Source organism: Phacochoerus africanus, chromosome 1, assembly GCF_016906955.1.
Source record: "Phacochoerus africanus isolate WHEZ1 chromosome 1, ROS_Pafr_v1, whole genome shotgun sequence".
NCBI lineage: Eukaryota > Metazoa > Chordata > Mammalia > Artiodactyla > Suidae > Phacochoerus > Phacochoerus africanus.
In genome coordinates, this window is record NC_062544.1 from 226,116,113 (window position 1) to 226,129,766 (window position 13,654).

The 13,654-nt window shown below is 38.3% G+C and overlaps 1 protein-coding gene across 11 annotated transcripts in view; it reads left to right on the top strand.

Annotated features, from left to right (window-relative positions):
* The window catches only part of ZBTB20 (zinc finger and BTB domain containing 20), a 799,736-nt gene that overhangs the window by 678,686 nt on the left and 107,396 nt on the right, over positions 1-13,654 (top strand). For 2 of the 11 annotated variants that reach the window (XM_047791832.1, XM_047791915.1), the window contains exon 1: positions 1,299-1,743. The exons of 8 other annotated variants lie outside the window; for them this stretch is intronic. The gene's annotated coding sequence lies outside the window, so the exon portion shown is untranslated. Of the gene's footprint in view, positions 1-1,298; positions 1,744-5,629; positions 6,352-13,654 lie in introns of those variants that run through there. One more of the 11 variants, XM_047791883.1, reaches the window with a different exon arrangement.

The following is a 13,654-nucleotide window of genomic DNA, read 5'->3' on the forward strand; positions in this document are numbered from 1 at the left end:
TACAAGGTTATATTTTTCTACTTTTCTCTGAGAATGAATTAAGCACTTAAATCCCTATCCCTAGAAATCAAAATAAACCAGAAAAAATTTCCACTTAGCTCTTTAGACATTTTTAAAAATTAGAGGTCTGTGCATTAACTGTATAGATGAAGAAATCTTGTTTTTCTGGAGACAGGGGTGATTTCCATACCTGTTGGGTCAGAATCGTTCAAGAAAGCTAGAAGTTGGCTGGTGTGATGGAAACAGCACTGGTGGGCCACTGGAGCCTTGGCTTCCAATGTTGACACTGCTGTTGTCTCTGTGATTTATTGGCCCGAGTCTCTGGGCCTCAGTTTCCTCATCGGCTAAAGCAGGGCGTTGGAAAGATTGATCTCTGTGGCTCTTCCAGGCTCTGGTGTTCTCGGGGTCTGCGAATCGCCTTCAGTGTCTGCCATAGTCTGCCTTGCCAGCTCTGTTTGTCACAAAGATTAATCCATTTTAACTGTACCTTGGAGTGCTCCCGGGAGAGGAGGATGGATGGATTGTTTTGCACCTATTATTGCATCAGAACTTTTGCCTTTTTAGATGAGATCGTGCCATGCCTAAAATCTGTCTGCCTGTCTGCCCACTGACTTTGTCTGTGCTGATTTCTTGCCACGGTGCCTCTTCTTCCAGCATCCATCTCTCTCCAAGATCTAGACTCGGCATCCGACTGTACCTGTCTTGTTCTCTGCAGCATCTGTCTGCTACACTCCTAGATCATCGTTAATAAACTTTCACACATTACATGAAGACCCTAATATGTTGGTACCTGCACATAAATATCTCCTGTTCATAAAACTAGGGGAGAAAACTCCATTTTTTTAAAAGACCTCTATCTAGTGCCATTTGTATTTGCACTTTTTGTTTAGTTGTAAGTTTTAATAGTTCCCCCTTTGAGGATTTGTCAGTACCAGCAGTATTGCTTATCAGAACACACCAACAGTCTTTTTGTAATATTCGCTTTTCCCCTTTGGTTCAGCCGAGCCTGCTGACAGATCATTCAAATTCAATTGTTTTATGTCTAAGCCGAACAGCTAATTAAAGTAGGGATGATTAACCTGACTGGCAGTGTCGCTCTCCCTCTCGCGCTCTCTCTCCCTCTCCCTTTCTCTCTCTCCCTCCCTCCTGTTCCAATCAGTCTTTTTCTCACACTCTCTCTCTCCTTCCGTGTGTGTCTCTCCCTCCCTCTGTCTCTCTCTCTCCCCCTCTCTCCCCCCCTCTCTCTCCCTCTCTCTCTCTCTCTCCCCCCCCCTTCCTCTGTCGGTCTCTCCCTCCCTCCGTTGGTCTCTCTCTCTCTCTCCCTCTCTCTCTCTCTCCCTCTCTCTCTCTCTCTGTCTCTTGCTCTACTGTTTTTTTTTTTCCTCTCTCTCTCCTAAACGTGGTCTGCTTGCTGATGGCAGAATGGCACTCGGAGATTTGTGCATTGTGTCTGGTTTCCTACGGGCAGGCTGACCCAGTGCCTCCAGGGACTTATCAATAGACCACTCAGAAGAGACACAGACAGGAGAGAGGAGGAGGGGTGGGGGGAGAGAGAGAGAATCAATATCAAGAATAGAAGGAGCTCCGAAGCCATTTTTTTTTTAAAGAAGTATCGGGACTTGGGAGAGGGTGACAAAGAAGGTTTTTCAAAGAGGCAGTGGAGGAGGTTCTAATAAATTTGGAAGGAAACAGTTCCCTGTCTTGGGAAAAGGAGAACTCCTGACTGATTAGCATTCACACCAGGTATGAGATGTTCGCTACCCCTTATCACTGTGTCGCAACCGAGATGGAAAAGCCTTTTTTTTTCTTTTTTCTTTTTTTTTTTTTTTTAAGGAGACTGAGGGAGCATGTATTTCGCTGTGTTTGTTGCTGGGGGGTAAAGGGGTGGCGTGAGATCTGTGGGCATTTGTGTATGGGTGCAGAAAGAATGGAAGCAGTACAACGAGGGTGGGAAAGAGTATGGAGTATGTTACTGTCTTCCCTGTCTTTGTGCACCCCTGGGGGTTACCCAAGTTCATTTCTAGCAGGTGGATTTAGACGGGAGTTACTTAACGCTTGACCGCCAGTTTTGAAAAAAAAAAAAGAAAAAAAAAAAAAAGCTGCTTCCTATGTCTATTAAAGGAAGCTCCAATTTCTCTCTCTCTCCCTCTCTCTCTCTCTCTCTCTCTCTTTTCCTCTCTCTCTCTCATCCTCTCTCTCTGCCCCCCCATCTCTTCCCCTCTCTCCCTCTCCCTCTCTCTTCTTTTTTTCCTCTTCTAACCAGACAGCGGGAGGGTTCCTGGCTCCCAGCCAGCCCAAAAGCCTCTAAGTGTTTTGCACTTGTTTCAGGGAGTAGCTGCCCGGGGATTTTTCAGCATTTTCACTAGAGAACAAAGAGTTCTTTACAAAGGGAAAAGAGGGGGGGGGAGTGAGCTTAATGTCTGATATATGTTTTTCTATTTTTATTAGTTTTTTGCCTAAAAAGAGAGAGACAGGAACAGAACATTCACTCTATAAAGACACAAAGACATTAAAAAAAAAATCCAGTTATCTTTTCTCCCCATCACCCCAATATATATACATAAAAAATAAAAAGGAAAAAGACTAATTAAGTTGGATATGTTGCTCTTTTCTCTTCTTTTAATCTTTCTAAATCCAACTGTTCCTATGCTCACTCTGTGCTATTTTTTCTACTCACAATAAAAGTTGTTCAGGATGCATCCTCTCTTATCATCTCTTTACCCATTCTGGGTCCCCCAAATCCTGTGGAGGAGAGAACAAGACGCCACAAAATAATCAACTTAGTGGCAAGAACATCTTATACTTTTGCCACTTGGGTAAAAAGTTAATTATGGGATTTGGGTTTCCAAAATACCAATGGGGTACCTTAGTTCATTCGGTCTCACAAGTTATTGCATCCGTTTAAGAGGTACCGCTTGTGTCACTTGTCAGTTATTAAGAAAAGGTACTGAAGAAGCAGATATTTGTATTTTATTTTTGTTTCAATCTAATGACGTAAATGACAAAACCCCCAAAGAGATCACTGCCCCATCCGTGATACACTAGTTCAAGCAAAATATAGTCTAGACAGAGATTTTTCTACGATTCTGATTGCCACGTAGCTTTGCGTGTTCTCCATTTGATTTTTTGCCTATGCATGTATATTTTCACCATGATTTTGTGTTTGTAGCAAACATTACAGAATGCTTATCATTTTCAAATTAATGCTCCAACAAAAGAGGAAAGAAATCATGTGAACTGTATGTGCAAAATGTGTAAACAATTCCACCTTTTCTATATGCTGTACATTCATAGCTTTCTACTAACATTCTTGAATTAGAAAAACTCAAGAATATGTTTTCTTGCTGAAAGTTCTCTTCCTAATGTATTTATATTTCAGTTGTTATCAGGAAATCTTTTTATGATACTCAATAAACACAAAACTGAATAAGGAGGAAAATTTACAAGCACTACAAAAATCCTTAAATATATATTATGTACAGTACCTAACTGTAGATAACTATTTTCCTAAGTGGAAACCAGCTACAACAGTTGTTTCAAGATTCAAAAACTCTTTTCTTTTTTTTCTTCCCCTCACTGAAAATATAATCTATTCCTGTCCCTGGGGAGGGAAACTATAGGGAAATATAGATATATACATTTTCCATATTTTTAGAATACACTTATATGACTGCTTCCTAAGAGTGTCATACATATCAGGGCAGAGAGTGATGTCTAGTCAGTAAACCCTTTTGGCTGGGAGGTGTGAGCGCCTTATGTTTGAAGTAACTTGATAACAGGGAGTCTTTTCGGGAAACTGTACTGTGCATGTGTTACCTCAGTAATGACCCTCAGAGAAAAAAAACAAGAGCTAGGTGGCCAGTGTTTGCATTTGAACTTGCTAAAAGACATTAGAATTAGGGAAACTTTTGGCAAATCCAAATTTTTCTAGGGTAATTCACCTCTTACAGTTATGTTTTCTTCAGGAAAATTCTTGTATTGCCTTGAGACTTTTCTGTATTTTTGTAGAGATTTTTAATGCTCTTAATAGTGCCTAAGGAGAAAAAGATCTTTAAAAAGAAAGTCATCAGAATAAGAGAAAAGAAACTCAGCCTTTAAAAAGTTTTATATTAAAGGCAAGAGCCTTTTTTTTTCCCCCTTTTTTGGCTTATTTCTGATTTTTCCCCCCTGAACTCTTTTGTTGCTGTGGGCTATTGTGCTTGCATTTTTGTTTTTTGTTTTGTTTTTTGCTAGTGCCTTTTTTGGTGATCTATTTTTGATGTGACCAGGGGGGTCTATGAAAGGGACATAGGGGCTACTGGAAGAGGCTGTAGGGAAAGCTGACCAACCCCTCAGATCTCAACTCAGGCAGCTCCTATCAGCCAGTTGTGCCGCCAGGAGTACAGTGAAAGGTGATAGCTGTCATTCTGGGATTCTTCATGCATCTGACCTGAGAGTAACACATTCACAGTCGAGGAGAAAAGGGAAAAAAAATAGAGGAGAAGGAAAGAAAAGCTCTTTGAGCTGGAATACACTGGCCCTTTCTTCCTGTAGGCAATCCGCTCCAGTTCTTGGCGACGTGTCCTGCACTATCAGATATCATATGACTTTTTATTTAGATTCCTTTTCGGAGAATGGCCTGTTAGGACTCTGTTTGTTTTCTTTTATTTAATTTCCTTCTCCCCTCACCCGCTAGTTTTGTGTATCTGTGCGTGTGTGTGTGTGTGTGTGTGTATGTGTGCACGCGCGCGCGCATGCATGTGTGTGTGTGTGCAATTTTTATCTTTGTTTTTGTTCTGTTGATCTGATGCTTTATTTAAGGACAAAGCTTTAATTATTTCAGTATACTGGTTTAATCATTTGCCAAAAAGAAACCTCACTCGGGGCTTTTTGGGGGGTCCATTTTTAGGCACATCCATTAACACATGAGGCTGGAGATCCTAAATGCTTGCTGGTCGGCCCTTGGCCCACTCTCTCACCTTAATTTAACCCTCCCCCTCATCAGCATGCACAGTAGTATAAGTTAGGAAGCACCTGTGCTGAGCTGAGAGGGAAATAAAAGTAGAAGCAACTTCTTCAAATCTGTACTCCTAGTTTCACTTTAATAAACTTTTTTGTAATCGTTGGGATTTTTTTCGTTGTTGTTTTGTTTTGTTTCTGGCATCCTCTGCTGAGCTTGAAAGCATCAGAGATACTGAACGATGTGTCTGTGGAGCTTTTGTGAGGCCAGCTGAGCACCCCTGGAAAGTAGAACAGGGGCTGAAAGTCATTCGGAGACTTAAGAATTAAGTGAAAGGTTTAAATAAGATCTGTGAGATCTAGGGGTCATGCAGGGTTTGGTGATAGATGGTAAAATGGACTACTTAGAGAGAAACTCAAGGAGGAGAAAGGGGAAAAATTCCCAGCCAGGGGTAACACAGGCATCTGCTGCAGTTAGGACTTTAAAAACTGTATTTAATCCAATTTTTATTTTTTCTAACTCATCATTTAGCCAGTAGATATGTGATTGCCTTCCTCTCCATGCCTGCTCTGTAAAAAGAGGAATTATACTGATGTTATTGCTGGGTTTCTCCTAAATTTTCAACGTTATTTCCTTTTCGCTTTTCAAGAGTTCAGATTTTAGTTAGCAAAAGAAAAACCTGACTTCTCTAGGTATGCAAATAGTTGTCTATGCATTATCCTTCTCAGTGCATAACTTATCTCTACATAACATAATATATCCTATTTGTATCAGAATTTTTTTTGTTTTGTGTAGTAACAAGCAAGACTGCCTTGAAGGTTCACATGACCATTACATTCTTTAAACCCATAGTTTTTAGTTCCTTGTCACTCTCCCAAAATTATTTTTTACGGGCCTTAAATTTCTAATGCCTCATCTTAGCCCGAGGTGGATTTTGTTGGAACTTAGAGGCAGTTTTATTCCACCTCTTTCAGACTACCCAAAAGGGAAGAGAGAACTATTTTTCGTTCAACAAAAAATTTTAGAAGCCCTTTTCTCCCCCAGCAGAAAACTCCAAAACACCTTTGTCTCAGAACGTTAAACTTGGCATGGATAAGAAATGTGAGTTTTGCTTTGTTTGAGGAAATTTGTTTTTGAAACAACAATGTTATAAATATTTTTAAATTGCCTGCTGAGCATGCGCTGTATCTGACTTTATTCATAGTTTTAAACACACACCAAAGTGCAGTCTTCTGAATGGCCACAGGTAAGGCTGTTGATTTTGTAAGATCTTTCTCACAGCCACCTTCAGTGAGTCTACTCAGTTTTCCAGAAGGGAAAAGGGCGAGAGCTGAGTTTAGACCTGGATTCCCTTCTAAAAACCATAGAGCAAAAGTAGAGGTCCCCATTAAGGCTGGCACACTATACTTAGGGTAAGTACTATTCAACTTTCCTTTCTTATGGGAGTCGCCTACCCTAACTTTTCGGCTTAATACTAGCAGAGTAAAATAAGAAAAAATTGAATTCAATGAGCTATTTGACTGAAGCAGAAAATTTGCAGATTTTTAAGGGCATCTATTGTGCATAAATTTGGGGATCCGAGAATTTGCCAGTGAAATGATAGCAGCTCTGTGCTTACAGAGCAAAGATGTGCTAGTCTGAACATGCCTGATCTCATCTGGAATCGAAAGCTAAATCTAGGTGGGCCTGTAATAATACCAGAAAAAGAACACATGTATCTTTTGTGCAACCTTTTTTTTTTTTCCTTCTTTTTTTAAGCCAGGCTTCCAAAGGGAATGACAAAGAAGTAGGTTCTCCTCTTGCTGAATAAGTAGTCCTCCTTTGCTCCAGGAGATATATATTTCCAGTTGTTTTTGGTTGTTTTGTTTCATTTTGATGTTGTCACCCCTGTGGAAGTATATTCTTTCCTGTCAAGGATTGTTAACACTTTCCATTTTTCAGAATGCTTTATCTCCATTAACTCCGTTTGATGTTTCCTCACTTGGTTACCTTTCTCAAATCTGCGGTGACCCTCTCAGGCTTTGCAATTCTTATCGATTCTTGCCAGGATATATTTATTCATTAGCTGTTTGTTATAGTTATGGTGGAGATAATCTCATTTTTCAGGCCTTTATAACTATCCAAACAAATTTCATTTTGAGGTGAAATTTGTCATTCTTGACTCAGAATTGAACTTGCCTTGCAGAGGCTTGAAGAAAAGGCAATTAGCCGTTTTTTGAGAACTAAATATTCTAAGAAATGCAAATGAAATTTTTTACAAAATACATATTGTACATGTATGCAGTGCTCTTCTGAATTTTTTCTTTCCATGATTTAAAATGGAATCTGAAAATTGAATGTATTTTAAAAAAGAATAAAACTTGCCAGATTAATTCTGATATTTCAAATTCCCAATTTAAAATAATTCAAAGTTTTGATTTCTCTGCCACATATCACCTTTAAATGTCAGTTAGCAATACTTTGTGCAGATATACATATATATAACCACAGACATACAAAGATACAGCTCCACTTTACATTAATTCTATTTTTGCATAAAAAAGGGATTGGCATTAATGCAAACCTATTAATTTATTATATTTTATTATTTTTCTGTAATTTAAAAATCCAATTAACTGTTCCCTCCCCCTGATTTCTTAATATAGGTATATACTTATTAATGTCTTTTTGTATTCTAATAATTTACCTTAACAGAGTATTTTTTAAGTCTTATACACGCCTGAATTTTACGGAGCTGTATTAACCTTCAGGTTTATTAGGTACGATTTGCTTTGTTCCGTATTTGTTACTGGGTTAAAAAGTTTTTTCACTTTCCCAATCTGAAAAGGCTCTGGCTGTTTTTTCCTATATATGATTTCTATATGTCTTCAATATTCTGAAGAAAAAACTTTTTAACCTTATCTCCTGGGAAGCTTTGAAACAAGTAGGAGAGGTAATCTTTACCTTGGCACCCCACCCCTCACCACCAGCAACCCCGAAAAACAACAATAATAAACGTGATGTGATAACTCTTCTGATCACAGAACCAGGAAATACCAAAGAAAATTGTGGCATATGTAGGAAAATGCCAAGAGATTCTCCAGTAAGATCAGCTGTTTTTGTACTTTTTTTTTTTCTCTCCTGAATTTTGTTTGTGACTTTTTTGGCTTGCTGAAGCACATCCCCATAATCTTACGAAGCCACAGCAAATTCCCAATGCCACAACACTGTGCAGCTGGGGAGAACCCAGAAGAGCTGATCCTGGGTGGCTGCAGACTTCCCCAGCAATGATGCAAGGCAGGAGGAGTAAGTAGGCTACTAATCGTCTCTGTGCTTCTTACCTGGACTGCCAACAGGTCAGGTAGAGCATTTTGTTGTTGTTGTTGTTGTTTTATTATTATTATTATTGCTTTTCCTTCAGCTCTCTGGGCTTTTCCTTCAATTTCCAATGGCTCTCTACCTCTTTCCAGAGATGGTTGATACAGCAAAGCATTCCATTTTTCTTTTATATTGAAATATAGAAAGCTTTGGAAATTGGGAAGGGCAGAGGAAAGGGCTCAGGGTATCTGGGAAATATCCAAAATGGCAACAGAGTGAAAGTTGTTTTGGGGGTCTGTAACTTTTCAGTTCTCCAGAGCCTATAAGAGGTTGAAAGTAGTGAATGGGATAACTATAGGGTGCAGACTATGATCTAACTGATTCAGTAGATGGAGCTCTTCCCCCTAAGTCTGCATTTAAATTAATGTCCCACTCTGGTTTGTTGGGCTCTCTGTTTCTAGGTGTGTCATACTACACATGTAAAAGCAAGGGCTTAGATTGCTAGAGGAGAGATTTCCTGGCACTTTTCAAAAAAGATGAAGCATTTCATTCTGAAACATAAAACAGCATAGGGGAGAAGTAAGGATGAGGTGGGAAGTGAGGTTTACATATCTAAACCTCTCCCTGTGTTTGTTGATAATTCTTAAGTGTGAAGTTAAATCCTAGCACTTACTATACAAGTGATTATTACTGTATAGTAACATAGAAAGATGTATGGAACATATAGGATTTTTGGCTGTGTTCACTGCAAACCTTCCAGGCTATCTGAACTGTGCAGATCTCCTCTCATTTGATTCTGCAAAGGAATCTTCATACTGTAATACAATTGTTTCATCCAATTAGTCTAGAAAACCTGGCTGAAATGTTACAAATTCTGAATTGTGACAGCGCAGAGGAGGGCAAAGCAGCTGTATTAGGAAAGTGCCTTTATGGAAGCCAAAATATTTTCAGCAATAACTGAAAATAGATCTCCAGTATCTCCTTTTATATGGAAAGAACTACTTGTTTATTTCTTTTTCAATTAGTTGACATGAATAATTGCCATAAATTTTGCATCAGTGTTGTGTTTATCTCAGTACCAATAGAATAAGTTCGATCATGTCCTTCCCTCTTACCAGAAGTGAAACTACATGCATCCTATATGTAAAAAAATTATCTTTCTTAGTAGAAGGTCTTCTCCCAGATTGGAGATATTACTGAATATCTCTTGTTAAATCTTGATAAGATCATTTGGCCCAAGTAGAACTGGGCTTGGCTTTAGTACCAAAAGAAATAGCATTTTTAAGGGAATTGGATTTCCTTTGCATACCACGTGTCTGAGTCCAATACGGTCCAGGAAAATAGAGAGGATGAGACGAAATTATTCCTAAGCAGCCACCGTAGGCCAAACACTGAAACAGTGCCAACCTGGACCAATCAGGCCAGCTTCTCAGAAGATACATGCTTTTGTCGAACACTTAAATGAAGAGAAAGAGGGAGGAAGTCCTCGAAATAGCATTCGTATGAATGATTCTTCACTAATTTCAATAAAGTCCATGGTAATAACTTCAATGATGTTTATTCTTTTGTAACAGAGAAAATGTGAGTTTTCTTGTCCAGCTAAGGATCTCTGAATGTTGTACTCTGACATCTTTTGAACAAAACTATCCTTTTGAATTTAAGCTAGTGAAAAACTTCTCACAGAGAGCAAAGAGTAAAATTGATGGAAACTCAAAATCAATTCCAAACCCATTTCTGGCATGATGAGAATAACATTTGTGCTGTGTTTAAAGCAGTTTAAAACAAGAAAATGATAAAATGATCAATATACTTAAAGCCAAAAATAACCAGGAGAGAACGATCTGTAATCCATTCCCAGGCCTGAAACCCTACACTTTTGATTGAACATGAAAATAAACGAATATATCTTTTATAAGGTGGCATTGTAAGCCTTATAATATAAAGAAATGATGATATGCCGAGCTTTCAACTCTATTTAAGCTATATTTTCAGAATTTAGCCAAATAAAAATTTCTAGACTTAAACTATTGTCGATTTATTTATTGATACATACCCTGACCATAGAAAGAGCAAAAACTGAAGGCTATATAGAAAGTCACAGTGAACTGCGTTGCCGCTTACAGTCTATGTACAGTCTTTACTTAAAAAAAAAAAAAAATGTTTAAGCCACAGCAAAAGAATATTTTAGGCTATATCTGAAAGTCAGTAAGTTAGTCACTGTGGAACAGACTGAGTATTTCTTTAAAAATACCTTGACTCTTGACTAATTTATTAAATTCAACACACACATAAATATAAATCATGCATATCTTATCCTTATTGTTCCACTAGATTGAAAGACTAAGTTGACACCAATATATTTTGAACCTGTGGATTCAAGGTCAGTGAAATACCCACTGTCCAAGCTTATAGAAACCTCTCTAGATTTAAGATTTTGCCCTAGTGAACGATTTTCTACCAGTCTTATTAGTGTCTAGTTATTTATTGATCAGATAAAATAAAATTGTCTTTCTAGATGAAGAAATCCTGGCTGAAAAATTAAAATGACAACAAATTGCATAAGCACATTTAATTGCGTTGACCTAAGGTGCAGTAGGAATGATGATAATTCTAATGAGCACTGTGACGAATGTAACTACAAAGAAGCAAGTGTGATTACATCAGGAAGAGTGACCTCAGTGGGCAAGGTCAGAAGGGTGAGACACAGGAGCTGTGACAGAGAGGGCTAATGGTTAGAATTAACAGAGGTGCTTAAAGCTTGTAGCTAGCTGCAAAATTAATAGATACCTCAAAAAAAGAATCAATAAATTTTGAAAGTAGATAGAAAGGCAATACTTTTCCCTATAGGATGTAATCAACTGTAGAATTCACTTTTGCAGAGAATTTTAACAACCTCTGAAGTTTGGCTGTCCAGTGTGGTAATAATTATAAAGAGCTATTATGTACATCTGCTTAAAGATTCATATAAGCGTAATTGTTATAGCAACTTGTTATGCTATTGTTTGAAGTTGAAAAGCTCTGCTTTAAGTGTCAACAAAGCAAATGTCGGCATCATAGAATCATACTCATTGCATCTTAGAGCTTAAAGGAGCCTTAGATATCTCAATAAGGGTGAATGGGTTAGCAAACTCTCCAGAAAATAATATTAAATATTTGGTGCAGGACCATGTAGAATATTTTAAAATATGTGTTTTATATATTATAATGACATATTTGGAATGTGTAATTTAAAGTAAAAGCCTTAAAAACAAAAAAACAGAGAAACTAAAGCTCCACAAATTCATCCTGATTAGTAGTGCTATACATTGGATTCTGTGAATCGGGGATTCTAAATGGAAAAGAGTGAACAAATTTCAGAAAAGCACAAGGTTTTATTTTCACCAAAGGGGTAAGGTGTTTAACAGAATAAGAAATATTACTTGGGCTTCCACCATATTAAAAAATTTAAACAGAGAAGTGACAGAACTTCCTTAAGATGAGAAAGACAAATTGTGCTAGAACTCAAGTTTTCTACACCACAAGCCTGACTCCTAAAACAGATTTATTAAAAAATAATAATAATAATAAAGTGGAAAAGAAGTTCCCGTTGTGGCTCAGTGAGTTAAGAACTCAACTAGTGTCCATGAGGATGCAGGTTTGATCCCTGGCCTCACTCAGTGGATTAAGGATCCATCGTTGCCGCAACAGCAGTGTAGGTCACAGATACAGCTTGGATCTGGCATTGTTGTGGCTGTGGTGTAGGCCAGCAGCTGTGGCTCAATTCTGCCCCTAGCCTGGGAACTTCCATATGCCACAGGTGTGGCCCTAAAAAGAAAAAAAAAAAAAAAAAGCGGCGGATGATACTCTAGAAAGACACTGAGGAAGGAGCAACATAACCAAGCCCTTAGTGTTCCTATTTCTTCTACAAATAACCCTACCATAGATGGGGCCCAGGCAAATGTGTGGTAAGGATAAGACATTCTGGGGAACGAAAGAAAATGCACCCATGTCAGTATCCTGGGCACCTTTTGCTGTTATTGTTTCCCTCATTCGAGCCTCCTATCCCCTCCAAGGTAACTTGTATCTCATCTCTTTTCTTTCCTCTATCCCCACCAAAAAAAGAAAAAAGAAAAGAAAAAGAAATTGAGAAATTGGAGTCAAAAAAATCTTTTGCAAAGAAGTCTTTCTCCTTAGAAATCTTCCTATACAGATCAGTGTATCTTACTGTCTTATCCAAATATGAGTTCTGATCAGAGGGTGCTCAGTCAACAAGTTTAGACACATTTTAACTGGGCTACTCCTTGTTTCCTAAGTGCACGCTGTATTTCCACACCCCGTTCCTTTTCCCTGGTATTCTCCAAAAGAAGCAAATTCTGCCTCCTTTATTTCCATAATTTTCTGTCTTTGTCATATTCTGTCTTATAGACTAGCCATCTTCATGTTTACTTGTAATGTAAGGAGCAGGTCTGTGTAATATTTGGCAATGCCCTAAATTTCACAGGGCCTCACTTTCCGCATCCGTAAATAGGAAAGTGATAACTGCTTTGCTGGGATATTGTGAGAATTCCTGAAATGGAGTCTGTAGAGTGCTTAGCACCATGACTGGCACATGGTCATCGCTCAATGTCATTGTTGTTGTAAATACCATTATTGATACTCCCTTTCCTCTAAATCTTCCCCAACAATACTCTTCTTGAGCTCATAGATTGAGCTTATTGACTTCAGAAATCTCTTCAAGCAACAAACATGGTGACTTTTACATAATGAGGACTGAATAAAAATATTTTGAATCTTTTTGTGCAAGTCCATGAGTCCTAGTACTTCCTTACAGAAATCCTTTATTTCCCAAAAGTTTAGAATAGTCAGCCCTGACTGAACTATGTACACCATAAAAGATACCAGTACTGCTCACTGAAGGCTGTCAGTGCCACCTCCCTTTTCAGGTTCCCCACAGGCCCCCCAACCACTTAGGATTTCTCTTTGGAGCATCCCCAGAAATGTCAGCTTATAGTTCTGGTTCAGGTGATTAATGAGCTTGTTATACCTCTGTCTGTAGCTTGAACTAGAAACTTTCACTTTGGAGAGCAGGTCAAGATATCGAATTTAATTTTAGTTGCATCTGTTATAAGCCAATTGTGTATTCATTACATTTATAGATTCCCTCTCCAACCATATATTTTCATGGCTGTTGAGAGCACCTGAATCTGTGTTGAATGTCCTTAGATTTTACTTTGGGGACCTGAAAATGAGGCAGTGAGACCTTTTTGATAGCTAGCTGTCATCTTTGGCGTTTCTTCCCTTTAGTGTCTAATCTGGCCTGTTTGAAGAAAGGAGCAAGTATAGCATTTTTTTCTCTAACTTGAATGTGCTACGGTAATTCCATATCACTGAGGCCTAAGGTCAATGCAGTTCATGTATACATTTCTGTTTTCTTGGCAT